Source organism: Trichechus manatus, unplaced genomic scaffold (genome assembly GCF_000243295.1).
Source record: "Trichechus manatus latirostris isolate Lorelei unplaced genomic scaffold, TriManLat1.0 scaffold00022, whole genome shotgun sequence".
In the NCBI taxonomy this organism is placed as follows: Eukaryota; Metazoa; Chordata; class Mammalia; order Sirenia; family Trichechidae; genus Trichechus; species Trichechus manatus.
This window is the reverse complement of record NW_004443958.1, coordinates 9,795,850-9,809,947: the sequence shown is the minus strand read 5'-3', so window position 1 is coordinate 9,809,947 and position 14,098 is coordinate 9,795,850. Positions and strand designations below refer to the sequence as shown.

Below are 14,098 nucleotides of genomic sequence, written 5' to 3'. Positions count from 1 at the left end.
TCTGTGTTCAACAAACTTGCCCTTTTCACCAACTATAGGAAAAAGTGAAGCAGGTTACTGAGCAAATACCTACTTACCCTTAGGTGTAATTGATTTAACTGTTAGAGGCCAATGAAGAAATGCAAAGTTGGTGGAATTGTTCTTCTAATTCTGTTTTCCCTCTGGTAAAAGGAGATACCTCCCGGACAAACAGCTATTCCTAGAACAGAGTTCTTTATTAAGATGAAAGTACAAAACTGTTATTTAGGTAAAAGGCAGGGTGGTATATTCCAGAAAGCCCTGAACTTGTAGAAAGAGGGAGTGACCTACTGTTCCTACAGCAAGTCAAATGGCTTTGGGCAAGTAATTTGTTCTGAGTGCAAGCTTCCTCATCTGCAAAATGGCTCCACTAATAATATCAGCTCTATCTTTTCATAGCATTGTTATAAGAATAAATAAACACATCTAATATCTACTGCAGAATCCCTGGATAGTACAAACAATTAACATGCTCAGCTGCTAACCAAAATGTTGTGAGGTGCCTCAGAAGAAAGGCCAGGTGAACTACTTCCAAAAAAATCTGCCGTTGAAAAGCCTAAGGAGCACAGTTCTACTCTGACACACATGGGGTCACCATGAGGTAGAATCAACTTCATGGCAACTGGTGGTTTTAATGTTCACTGCAACTCCTCTTACTCTGTTTATTTCAAGCTCTGCAAATTATTTCCTTTTCTTTTTTGCAATAGCTGTTCTGGGTAAAGAAGTAGCATAAATCTAGACTGGCATCTCCCAGAACATCTAACCACAATACAGCATTAGATCAGTTACATCTATGAATAACCGATTGCTAATTTAATCATGAGTATATTGATTTAGCCAATGTGGATTAAATAACTGTTATTTTTAAGTCATTGTATTAGGGTGCTCCAAGAGATACAAAAGTAAATGACACAATTATCTAACATCACAGAGACTCTAGTGTTAAGAATTTATCCCAAGAGGATAATTGTACTTGTCAGAAAAGATGTAAAATAAAAAAAAAAGGGAAAATGTTTTATAATATTTTTATAATAGATAACAGGAAGAAAAATAAAGAAAATTATGAAGCAAGAGAGATTGGTTGAATAAACTTGAAAATATTATTAGCCTAGAATCATATGCAGTCATAAAAGCTGTATATATCTCTACACCCTGACACCGAAAATATACAAAGCCTATAGTTAAATGAAGAAAAGAGTTACAAAGAATAAATGTTGCTTTCTGTGTAACTTTTACACATCAATGCATGCACCTAATATGTATGAAAAACTTGGCAACCTTTCTAAGGTTTTACTTTCCTTTGCATTCTTTTGCGGTGGGACTCATTTACAAAGAATAAGCATGATTTATTCAGAAACAATAACTACTTCTAAAGAATTGGAAGAAAATAAATGTCACGGATGCAGTCAGCAAATATTTTACAATCAATAGCAGGAGCTATAACATATACAAAACATAACTGTAAAAATTAGGAAGGGATAAGCAGAATGTGAAAGGTAAGCATGCAATATCATCAGAAGAAAAGAGAAATGAGTAAGAATATTGGAGCAGGCAGAGATAGAAAAAGTATGTTAAGCAGAAAGAACAAAATGGGCTAACAGATGAAAGATGCCGAGATGGAAATGTGTTCTAATTCGTTTAGCGTATTTTACTACAAACAGAAATTTCACTTTCAGGTTTGAAACTTTAAGGCAGGGTCAGAGTAAGGAGTTGGGCCTTTGTTGAGTTTTGACAGTGGAAAGTGGTGATATTTTTGGAATGGGAGAATGATATACTTAGATCGCATGGTCATACAATCTGTGGATGCTTTGGTGTGGCGCCTAGTAGTTATCACCCTTAGACTCAGGCATGAAGGGTCCCAGCCCTGGGCCCACTTCTAGGGAAAACATAAGTTGTATCTGTCGTGCCAGGGCTTGAAGTCTCCAACAAAACACCACACATATGCTCTTTTGGTGCACGGGAAACGCTTTACTACGTAGAGAAGGGACAGAGCAAGATCAACTTCACTAGTGGGTGTTCGTCTCCTATGGCCAGCAAGATCATCCCGCATATGGCCAGTGCAGGGCAGATGTTCTCATTTATCCCTCTAGTGCCATAGTGAGAAACCCCGTTCCCTCCCCACCGGGAACACATATAGTAGTGGGATTGGCCAGGTGTCATGTGGTGCCCGCACACGCTTGAGAGACAGAGAAAAGTTACTGTGTGCCCAGAACAGGGGGAAGGCTTCCCTGATAAGGAGAAGGGACTGGGAAAGAGTGAGAGACCCAAATCCCAGCCTCCTTATCAGAGATGTTCTGGGCCCAAGGCTTTTTCTTGGGCGGCCTGGATGGGAGGCGCAGAGGCCATGTGGCAGACCATCCTCCAACGGTACTGCCGATTAAAGAGTGGTGTAGTGGTGGCCAATTGCCGGGCCTGGGTATGAGCTTGCGTGTACAAACTGGTGTATGCAGTACATAGGTGCAAGGTCCCTTACAGTATGGGATGTAGTCAGGGGTGGGAAAAGAGGAGCAACGGGCTAAGGACCAAGAGCAGGAGACCAGCACCAGGGGATTCGGGGCTGGTAATAGGCTGTCCTTGCATTGCCGTGCTGGCAAGAAACACTGAGGTGCTTGAGAATTCTAAATCTGAAACCGGCCTTCCGAGTTTTTATGAAGGCGTATTTGTCAAGACAGGAAGAAGAACTAATTTTATTGAATACTTTGCCAGTTTGATTTATAAGTATTAGGTATTTAGACATACGCGTGTGAGCTCTATTAGTATTTGTGAGTTGAGTCCTGCAACTGTGAGTGGCAAGGCTTGTGCCGGGCCCATAGTAGATGCTCAGTAAACATTTGGTGAATGAATACATGGCAACAGTGAAGGAGAAGACTCAGAACGAGGAGAGACAGCAGAGAATAGACCAAATTGGCCAGAATTTCCGAGAGGTGAAATCTTTTGAGATAGCTTCAATTTAACGTCGGCAGTGAAACAGCATACGTTCAGCTATTTGGAAGAAAGGTGGGAAGCCATGTTTGAGTTTATTGTATTTAAAAATGCTTTATATATTTTAGAAATTTAAATTGAATAAAGACACAAAAAATTGCAAATGTGGCTCTAACAGAAGAGGATTAAGGATTTGTTTTCAGTCAACCATTTACTCCTGGACACTCCTACTGGAGAAACTTGCCAGGACTTCTGGCACAAAAATTCTTGATCCAATGTGCTTAACTCATGGTGTGTGACCCAGGGCAAGTCACCTGATCTCCTAGTACCTCAGATCAGTCAGCTGGAAACATGGGTGTAAAGAAAAAGACAGCTGAAAATTAGGGGCTATGTCTAAGGAAGCTTCCCCAGGTAAATAAATTATGAAAGAAGACAAAGGAGTATGTTAAACTTGACTTTTAGACCTTTTAAACATGGAGCTTCCTATAATTCAGGTAGACTTAGTAAATACACTAAAGGAGCCCTGGTGGTATGGTGGTTAAGTGCTCCGCTGCTAACAGAAAGGACAGCAGATCGAACCTACTAGCCACTCTGTGGGAGAAAGATGTGGCAGCCTGCTTCCATAAAGATTATAGCCTTTGAAACCCTATGGGGAAGTTCTATTTTGTCCTGTAGGGTTGCTATGAGTCAGAATTGACTCCAAGACAACTGGTTTTTGTTTTTTTTTTTGGTTGGTGTTTTAGTAAATTCATAGCAGATTTCCTCTGAATGACATACCTCCTGCTGGGTACTCAATTAGTATTATAAAGGGATTTTCTTCAGGAATTAAAAAAGCAAAGCTGTAGCTTTTAAATCTTTAGGAGGACTTGGCCAGCTTTTTTAATTTTTCGCAATTATGAGCATAATCTAGAATTGTACAGTAGCAGGAAGCTTACCAGAAATCGAACATCTCCACTGCAACCATGGGGTAAGTTCTTGGGGGCCGTGAGCGCACTTGTTTGTGGAGTTAATCATGTTTACAGCAACACTGATCATAATGACTAACACGTATTAAGTGCTCACCAGAGCTTTAAAAGGATGATTTTATGTAGTCTCCACAATTAACTTCTAAGGTAAGGCCTTATTACTATTCCCATTTTATATGCGGAGAAACTGAGGCTTAGAGAGATTAAGCAATTTGCTAAAGACCACACAGGTAGTAAGTGCAGGGTGCTGAAAACAGGTTGTTTGAGTTCAGAGCCTCATTTTTATACTTGATGTTGCCTCACTTGTGGTGGAAGTTGCTGGATTAATATCCTGGCAGACAACCTATTAATTAAATAAATTCTCATAGTGTTGAAGAAAAACATCCTGTCATTAAACAGAGGAATTCTTTAGAATTCATAATGGTGTTTTTTAAGAGTCATTGTTACTGTTTTGGTATCCAAGTAGAGTTAATAACAAAAATCCAGTTTTAAAGAGCTATAAGTTAAAAGCCCAGGAAAACCTATTTCTTTATCTTCAATATCCCTAAGGCAGAAGTTCGCCATCTTTACAGTGCATAAGAATTACCTCGGGGAGATTTCAAAATAGGTGCGTTCCCAGGACCCACCGCGGTAAATTCTGATGTACGAGGTCTGGGACTGAGCTATAGAATCTGTATTTTAAAAATCACCCAGGTGATTATGATGGAGGCCACCCATGGACCACACTTGGAGAACCAGCTTTAGATTTCTTTTCACTTCTGTTTCTTGGAGCCACCTGGCTTTTCAAAACAGACAATGAGGCGACTTCCCAAATTGCTTAATTAGAAGTCTGACAAATTTGAGGTTAACGAACAACAGGTGCTGTCTGTCAGCTATGAGTCAAAGTAGGTCCTGGTTCTTTGCTTAAGCATAATATATAAATGGAACCATTGCATGCTAAATTCTCAGACCCACACAAATCTGGGTGAAACTTTGGACCTTAAAATACTAGAAAGAAAATGCTATGGAAGAGAACACTCCTGTAATTGAGGAAAATGTAGTGTCTTTGATAACCATCACGATTGTTTACTTTTATCTTCAAGTTATCCTGAGATGGCTTTCAAGGTAGTCAGGATGTGACTAAACCAAGGAGTGACACTTCTTAATGACATTTTTAAGACTGATAGTGGCAGTACCAGCCTTCAGGTGCCATTGGAATGGTAATCCTGTTAATTGGGTCTTGGAGGTAACACCTCTCTTGGATAAAGGTAGGAAGTCCCACTTCGCTGAGTTGGTTTTATCTCATTAAGGAATTCAGCCACTGGTATTTGAAGGCAGGCTTAACTGAAGGCTTGGAATTGTATTTGGATTTTCTGTTTCTCCTATAAATGTAAAATCAGATTTCGATACCTGAGGCGGCGGGGGCGGGGGGGAACCCCATAATGGATTCTTGAAAAATTCTTTATTATCAGGTTCTTATTCTCCTTAACTTTCTTCAAAATGAGTAAGATTCCCTTCATTTAAGAACGCCCACAACAGATGCAATTTTTAAAAATGAATGCAAATCACTGGAGAACAGAATTTAGAGTTTTTTCTCTCTCTCCCTCTGTCTTTTTTGTAGGATTTTAAGTGTATGCTTGTGTTTTCCAATTATTTGGAGGAAATTTACAATTTCATAGACTTTTCAAAGACTGCACAACACTTCTCTTGGCTAAGGGAATTTTTATGTCATTGGACAGGTTAAGGGGAAAGCAGTCTGTGAACCTACTGAAAATTTATGGAAATTTTTAAGTGTATATTTATTTTTCTGGGAACAGAGCCACCTTTTTCCTCCCAAAATTATATTAAAGGTTCCCTTTACCTAGAAAGAGGAGCGCTGGTGGCGCAGTGGTTCAAGTGCTTGGCTGCCAATCCAAAGGGCAGCGGTTCGACCCCACCAGCTGCTCACAGAGAGAAAGATGTGGCAATCGGCTTCTGTAAAGATTTACAGCCTTGGAAACCCTATGAAGCAGTTCTACTCTGTCCCTTGGAGTCGTTATAAGTCAGAATTGACTCAACAGCAGTGGATTTGGTTTTGGTTTTTGGTTACCTAGAAAATTCTAGCAAAGAATAAATCAGTTTATAGAAGCTAAGAATATTTTCTTAAGCTTTTTACAAAGTTGGAAAGCTTCTTAAGCTTTCCAGGAATAAGACTCAAGTCCACATAATCTCCAAGGAAGGTTATTTAAATACAGTCATGTGTTGTTTAATGTCCACGATACGTTCTGTGAAATAGGACGTTATGTGATGTGGACATTGTGTGAACACCATATTATATACTTAGCAAAGCTAAATGGGATACCTTTTGTTTCACTTCCAAATCGATACTTCTCCTTTGCCTCTTGCTGCTGCTATCGCTAGCACTGGTTTTGCTGTGTTTGGGAGCCACGATGCACTTCACGGTAATATTTTCGAAAGAAAATTAAACAGAGAGATAATGCTACAACACTCAAGAGATATTCAATACATGAGATTGGAAGCTGCTGCCTATGAGTTGAAGCACATACTGTTACATGGTAAACTTTTTATTTGTAAGCAGGGAAAGTTCACATTAAAATAACAAAAGAAAGTGCAGTAGAGTACATACATAAGCCAGTAACATGGGTGTTTATTATGACTGTCAAGACATACGTGTTATAGATTATATATGTACGATACCATTATATGCCTGGCAGTGCAAACGCTTTGCATACAACAGACATAAGATACATGTATTGTGTTCCGGAAGCTGTCACTTTCTCTACACCCAGTTATGTCCCCTGCGTTCCATTTTCCGATCGGGATTTCTGAACTATATTATAATTTTATGGGACCATGGATGTATATGCAGTCGGACGTTGCCCAAATGGACGTTATGACTGTAATGTAATTACTTAATGTAGTTCCACAATCAAACCTATTAGCAGTGGCTTGTGGACAGACATTTCAAAACCTTTTCCTTAGTGATTACATTTAAGACTATTAAGATATCAACAGGAAATTAGATTACAGATATCCATGTTGAGTAGCACTTTCTGCTTTTGTTGATTTGTTGTGTAAAATATAAAACCCTGCTGATGGAAGTTGTTGGCATTTAAATGAAGGATAGTTAGGTTTGAGCTTTCTAGTAATCTGAATAAAACAACTATATAATCTAGACCTCAAATGATATTTTAAAAATCTTCTGATATTGTTAAATAATAAAAAAAAATATATAAAATAGTGAAAATAATAAAAACCCAAAATTGTTTTAAAAGTAAAGGAAAAATAAAAGAGCATACACTGGAAAGTATTAAACTTGATAATCTATGGGGGGGGGTCATGTATTTGTTTCAGATGATTTTAATTGTGCTCATGTGCTGTTCTATATTTTCTAAATGGGCTACTATAACCCAACCAGTTGTTGCTGAGTTGATTCGGACTCATGACAACTGCATGTGTGTCAGAGTAGAACTGTGCCTCATAGGGTTTTCAATGGATGATTCTTCGGAAGTAGATTGCCAGGCCTTTCTTCCCAGGTGCCTCTGGGTAGACTCAAACCTTCAACCTTTCAGCTAGCAGCCAAATGTGTTAACTCTTTGTACCACCCAGGGACTACATAGGCTACTATAAATGTGTTACTTTGGTAAGTAGAAAAATGAATGTAAGTATTATTTAGAAGAGGTAAGCAAGACTTGTCTCTTACCTTATACAAACAGGTCAGAATCTGTCCTTTTTTGGGGGGGAAGTCTTTCCAGAAAATACTTTTATTCAGAATTAAGAAAATCTTTCTCATTCTCCTCTTTATTTCTCATTCACTCCATGGTCTTTTCTCACTTTATTTTTCTTCTTTTGTAAGTGAAAAACATGTCACTTAGGCCATGCAAAATAGCATTTTCCCCTTCATATCTGAAATACACATTGGTCTGGAGATAATTTTTAAAATTTAAATAGGCCAATAATATGAGAGTAAAGTTTGCTCCCAGACTCTAGTTCTTTAAAAGTGGTGTTGTTGTTAGGTGCTGTCGGAAAGTGTTGGACTAAATATTTATTCAATGATTTAAGGTATTTTCAAAATATCCTTTTAAAATAAATGATCCAGGTTGGGTACTTTTGGATATCTGCCTTTTAGGGTTTAGCCTAAGGCGTATAACATTTTTAAACTGGTTTTCCTCATCTGTGGAAAGGGCTATTCAGAGACGATTATAAATAGGGTGGCTGATTATTTTGGGATTTTTGTCCTCATCCTTTTCATTTTGGTAATCCTTAAAAAATATCTCAAACAATATTCAGAGTCTAATTTTTAATGATCAAAGATTGGTAAATTACTGCTATGTCTGATATAGTGAGATTTTCAAAACTAAGATGGGAAATAAAATTTAAACAACTCTTCTACCTTTATCAACGAGTCAACAAGTATTTTGATTGCTTATAATTTTGTTATCCTAATTTTTTGGGTGTCTAGTAGATGCTTAAGTATCTAAGATATCCCTCTAGCCACATCTCTAAACCTAGTGACTGTCAGAAGCATATTACAGCCATACCCTCTTCAAATTGTTCTTGAATTAATGCTAGGCCCATGGGAGATTAGTCATGAAACTGACACTAAAGGTCAAGTAGTCCAATCTCTATGTGATGTTGAAACCTCTTTGCACTGTCTAAACTGGGAGCTAGAAAACTAAATTCTAGATCAATCTCCTTTCATTTTGCACATTCCAGGCTCCTATAAAATTCTACCATTCATGGAGCTGAAATATATTGTGTTTTAATCCCCACTGGTGTTGAGTCTTAGGGTCATGGAGAATATGTCCAATCTCACATGTATAAGCAAGTCCTATAAAAGTTTTGGAGCCCTGGTGGCATAGTGGTTAAGAGCTCAGCTGCTAACCAAAAGGTTGGCAGTTTGAATTCACCAGCCACTCCTTGGAAACCCTATGGGGCAGTTTTACTCTGTCCTATAGGGTTGCTATGAGTCAGAATCAACTCAAAGGCAAAGGGTTTGGGTTTTTGTTTGTTTTTTTGTTTGTTTGTTTGTTTTTGGTTTTATAAAAGTTTTCCAATGTCTGCCATATTCTCTAATTCTTCTCTGTGCCATACTAAGCATTTCTATTTCCTACAGACATGGTTTACATTTCAGGGTTGATATTGATATTCTTCTTCTTACTGCAAGATCTCTTCTCAATGTGCAAGAGTTTATCTATATTCTTCTTAAAGTACAAAATTCAGAACTGTATACAGGGCTTTATTTGGTATGCACAATATAAAGCAGCAGCTTTCAAAGTGTGGTCCATGGACATCTTGAGGGCCTGAGGCCCTTTCAGGGGATCAAAACTATTTTCATAATTATACCCAGTGCCGTCTAGTCAATTCCAACTCATAGCAACTCCACAGGACAGAGTACAACTGTCCCGCAGGGTTTCCAACGGAGCTTCAAACAGGTTCCTTCCAGTTCGAACCCATCTTGAGAATTTGCATTTCTAACAAGATCCCAGGAAGTTATACATAAGAATCACCTGGGGATTTGTTGAAACATAAATTCTGATTCAGTATTTCTGGGGTTGAAATGCAAATTCTCATCAGGGATCTTTGCAGCCCTAGTTTCCAAGGCTGTAAGCTTTACGGAAGCAGACTGCCACATCTTTCTCCTGCAGAGCAGCTGGTAGGCTCGAACCACCAACCTTTCAGTTACCAGAAGGGTACTTAACCACTGCACCACCAAGACTCCTTTTCATAATTATACTAAGACATTATTTACATCTTTCACTTGATTGACATTTGTGCTCATGGGTAAAAACAATGGTGGCTCCTACTGCTAATGGCTAAACATGAATCAAGGCTGTTGTTGTTGGACCCCCTCAAGTTGATTCCAATTCATAGTGACCCCATGTGACAGAGTAGAACTGCCCCATAGGTTTCCTAGGCTGTAATCTTTGCAGAAGCAGATTGCCAGGTCTTTGTCCCACAGAGTGGCTGGGTGGGTTCTGTCAACTTTTCATGGTATCAAACTCTACTAGCAGTCATTGTATTCTTTACTGCCACACACTTACGGGGGTAGGGGGCAGTTTAATTTAAGAAAGCCCTTGACAAAGCAGTAAAAATTATTAATTTCATTAAATCGCCACCCTTGAGTATATGTCTTTTATTTTTATATATTCTGTGTGAAGCAATGGAAAGTACACAAAATACTTTTGCATACCAAGTTAACATGGTTGTCTGGAGAAAAATCTGTCATATGATTGAGTTGTGAGCTGAGCTAGCCATTTCTATTAGGAAACACTATTTTTACGTGAATGAACAACTGAAAAATTGCTATTATTCAGACTTGGTTATTTAGAAGACCTTTTCTTTTTTGAAAAATGAATGAAATGAACCTGTCACTTCAGGGAAAACAACTGAGAGTACGTGTTGCTAGTGATGATATCTGCGCTTTCAAGAGAAAAATTTAAAGTTTGTAGAACTTATATTTGCCACCATGAGCATGAGTTTCCCAATATTTGAAGACTTATTTGATGAGATTGGTGGTGGTATCAATGACTGTGATTTTTTATACTGAATAATGAAATTATCAACATTTAGAAAATCTGCATAAGTCAGTAAACCAGTATTTTCCAAATGATCAGTATATGATATATTATTACAAATTCATGAATGATTGTAAAAGATTAATTTTAGGTACATGAAGTCCCAATCTGGCAGCCCGCAGCCAGCCTGCAGCTGTACACTGACAAGACTGGTCTCCTGCATCAAGTGGATATAGCTATTGGGCTTTGTCCAGCTGGTGGGCAGCAGCAAGGGCTGCTGTCTGGTCTGCCCCTGCTCCTGTGACTGGTGGAACAGTGGGTGAGGTTGGGCATATAACCCAGGGACTACCTGTATAAAATATGCTATTTGCTCAACGTCTGAATCGCATAACGTCCTATTTTACAGAACGTATCATAGATGTTAAATGATTCTTGACTGTACTTTAATCAAAACAATAGACTGAATACAGGTCCAGATATGAGAATCCAGTTGTCTTCTATTAAGCCAGATAGTAAAGAGATTTGGAAAAATATAAAGCAATGCCACTTTTCTCACTATTTTTTTTCTTTAACTTTTTCAGTCAGCTTTAATTTCTAATATGGTAAATATGGATGGGTATAACCATATAAATGATTTTTGAGGTCTTCAGTAGTTATTCTGAGTGTAAAGAGGTCCTTTATACCACGAACTTTGAGAACCACTTATATGGGGTATTTTGAAGGCACTAAATCCCTGCTCTGAATACTTTGATTCTCAGATATTTGAACACTTGATTTGTGCTGTGGAAGGGAGATCAGCAATAATATACTGTTAAGTCACATGGACTCAAGTAAAAATTCCTATGTCTGAAGCTAATTGTTCCATATTTTCTCAACGAGGCATAAACAGTGATTCCACCACTTCCGTTCATTGTGATTGTTAGGGAATGTTGTCTTGTAGAATGGAAACATAACAGAGAATGGGTTGGATGAGATATGTTTTAGGATGTCAGAGCTTGAAGAAGCACTTGCCATTTTGTGAACCAAACAGAAAGATGTTTACCTGTGTTTTATTGACTATGCAAAGGCATTCAACTGTGTGGGTCATTACAAATTATGGGTAACATTGCGAAGAATGGGAATTCCAGAACACTTAATTGTGCTCATGAGGAACCTGTACATAGACCAAGAGGCAGCTGTTCCAACAGAACAAGGGGAGACTGTGTGTTTCAAATCAGGAAAGGTGTGCAACAGGGTTATATCCTTTCACTACACTCACTCAATCTGTATGCCAAGCAAGTAATCCTAGAAACTGGACTATATGAAGAAGAATAGGGTATCAGGATTGGAGGAAGACTCATTAACAACCTGCAATATGAAGATGACACAACTTTGCGTGCTGAAAGTGAAGAGGACTTGAAGCACTTACTGATGAAGATCAAAGACCACAGCCTTCAGTACGGATTATACCTCAACATAAAGAAAACAAAAATCCTCACAACTGTACCAATAAGCAACATCATAATAAATGGAGAAAAGATTGAAGTTATCAAGGATTTCATTTTACTTGGATCCACAATCAACACCCATGGAAAAAGCAGTCAAGAAATCAAAAGATGCATTGCACCGGGCAAATCTGCTGCAAAAGACCTCTTTAAAGTGTTAAAAAGCAAAGATGTCATTTTAAGGACTAAGGTACCCCTGACCTAAGCCATGATGTTTTCAATCGCCTCATATGCACTTGAAAGCTGGACAATGAATAAAGAAGACTGAAGAAGAATTGATGCCTTTGAATTATGGTGTTGGTGAAGAATATTGAATATACCATGGACTACCAAAAGAATGAAAAAATCTGTCTTAGAAGAAGTACAGCCAAAATGCTCCTTAGAAGCAAGGATGGTGACACTTCATCTCACATACTTTGGATATGTTTTCAAGAGGTATTAGTCTCTGGAAAAGGACATCATGCTTGGTAAACTAGAGGGTCAGTGAAAAAGAGGAAGACCTTCAACAAGATGGATTGACACAGTGGCTGCAACAACAGGCTCAAGCATAACAATTGTAAGGATGGCACAGGACCAGGCAGTGTTTCCTTCTGTTGTATATAGGGTTGCTATGAATTGGAACCAACCCGACGGCACCTAACAACAACAACAAACCAAACAGCTCATGTTTGAAATAAGAAGGCTGAAATTTAAATTAACCATCTAAAGGGATTCAACTGGTTGGTGCCCTAGCTTGTTTGTGAAACTGTCTCATGTCTCCTACCAAACCCAAAGCCAAACCCGTTGCCATTGAGTTGATTCTGACTCATAGCGACCCTATAGGACAGTCGAACTGCTCCATAGGGTTTCCAAGGAGTAGCTGGTAGATTTGAACTGCCAACCTTTTGGTTAGAAGCTGAGCTTTTAACAACTGCGCCGCCAGAGCTCCCATGTCTCCTAAGCTGGTGCTTTTTAATCTACATTTTTTAAGTGGCTGTTGTTGTTGGGTGCCATTAAGTCGATTTTGACTCATAGTGACCCCATGTAACAGAGTAAAACTTCCCCAAAGGCTTTTCTAGGCTGTAATCTTTACAGGAGCAGATTGCCCGGTCTTTCTCCCAGGGGAGCCACTGGGTGGGTTCGAACAGCCAACCATTCTGTTAGCAGCAGAGTGCTTATCTGTTATACCACCGACTCAGAAAAGAAGTTGGGTTAAATGTGAAGATTTTGGATATATCCATGGGCAGTGGCATCACTAGGGGGAAGCGTGGGGTGTGGACCACATTGAGTGACATTGTCAGAAGGGGTGACACCAAAATGACTGTCTATAAAATTTTTGTGCAGTGTTTCAGCAGAAATTTATTATTTTTTATAAAAGTATCCCTGTAGTTATAACATCAAACACATTTTTCGGGGGGACCTCATACCATCAAGAAAGCAGTGCCAGGAGCAGAGCGCGTCCTTTGGACTGGGGTCCCTGCGCCGAGAAGCTCCTAGTCCAGGGGAACACCGAAGAGAAGAAGGCCGACAGAGAGAAAAGGCCTTCCCCTGGAGCTGACACCCTGAATTTGGACTTTTAGCCTACTTTGACTGTGGGAGTATTGCATCAGCAAGTAGAAGAACATGAAAAACTCAAGCAAGAAATGGCCACGGAGTATAAGCAAGAGTTAATGAAACTACATGAAGAATTAGGCATACTGAAGAGAAGCTATGAAAAGCTACACAAAAAAGCATATAAAAGACTCCAGAGGAAACACCAAAAGTCACAGGGAGGATTGGTGTGAAATCGAGAGGTTAACTGGAAAAATAGAGGAATTCCGTCAGAAATCACTGGACTGGGAGAAGCAACGCTTGATTTATCAGCAACAGGTATCTTCTCTGAAGGCACAAAGGAAGGCCCTGGCTGAACAATCAAGAGATAATTCAGGCTCAGCTTGCCAATCAGAAACAGAGATTAGAGTCTGTGGAGATGTCCAGCCAGTCGGAAATTCAGCACCTTAGCAGTAAACTGGAATGGGCCAATGACACCATCTGTGCCAATGAGTTGGAAATAGAGCGCCTCACCATGAAAGTCAATGACTTGGTTGGAACCAATATGACTGTTCTACAGGAGCAGCGGCAAAAAGATGAAGAATTGAGGGGACTCCGGCAAGATGGCGGTCTAGGCAGAAGCACCACGCCGTCCCTCCACAACAAAGATCCGAAAAACTAAGCCAAACAGAGAATCAACAAT

General features: G+C 39.1%; 1 pseudogene; it reads left to right on the top strand.

The window, feature by feature from the left end:
• Nucleotides 1-2,176: 2,176 nt before the first annotated feature.
• Nucleotides 2,177-14,098, top strand: part of LOC101357701 (centrosomal protein of 63 kDa pseudogene) — a 17,534-nt pseudogene continuing 5,612 nt past the window's right edge.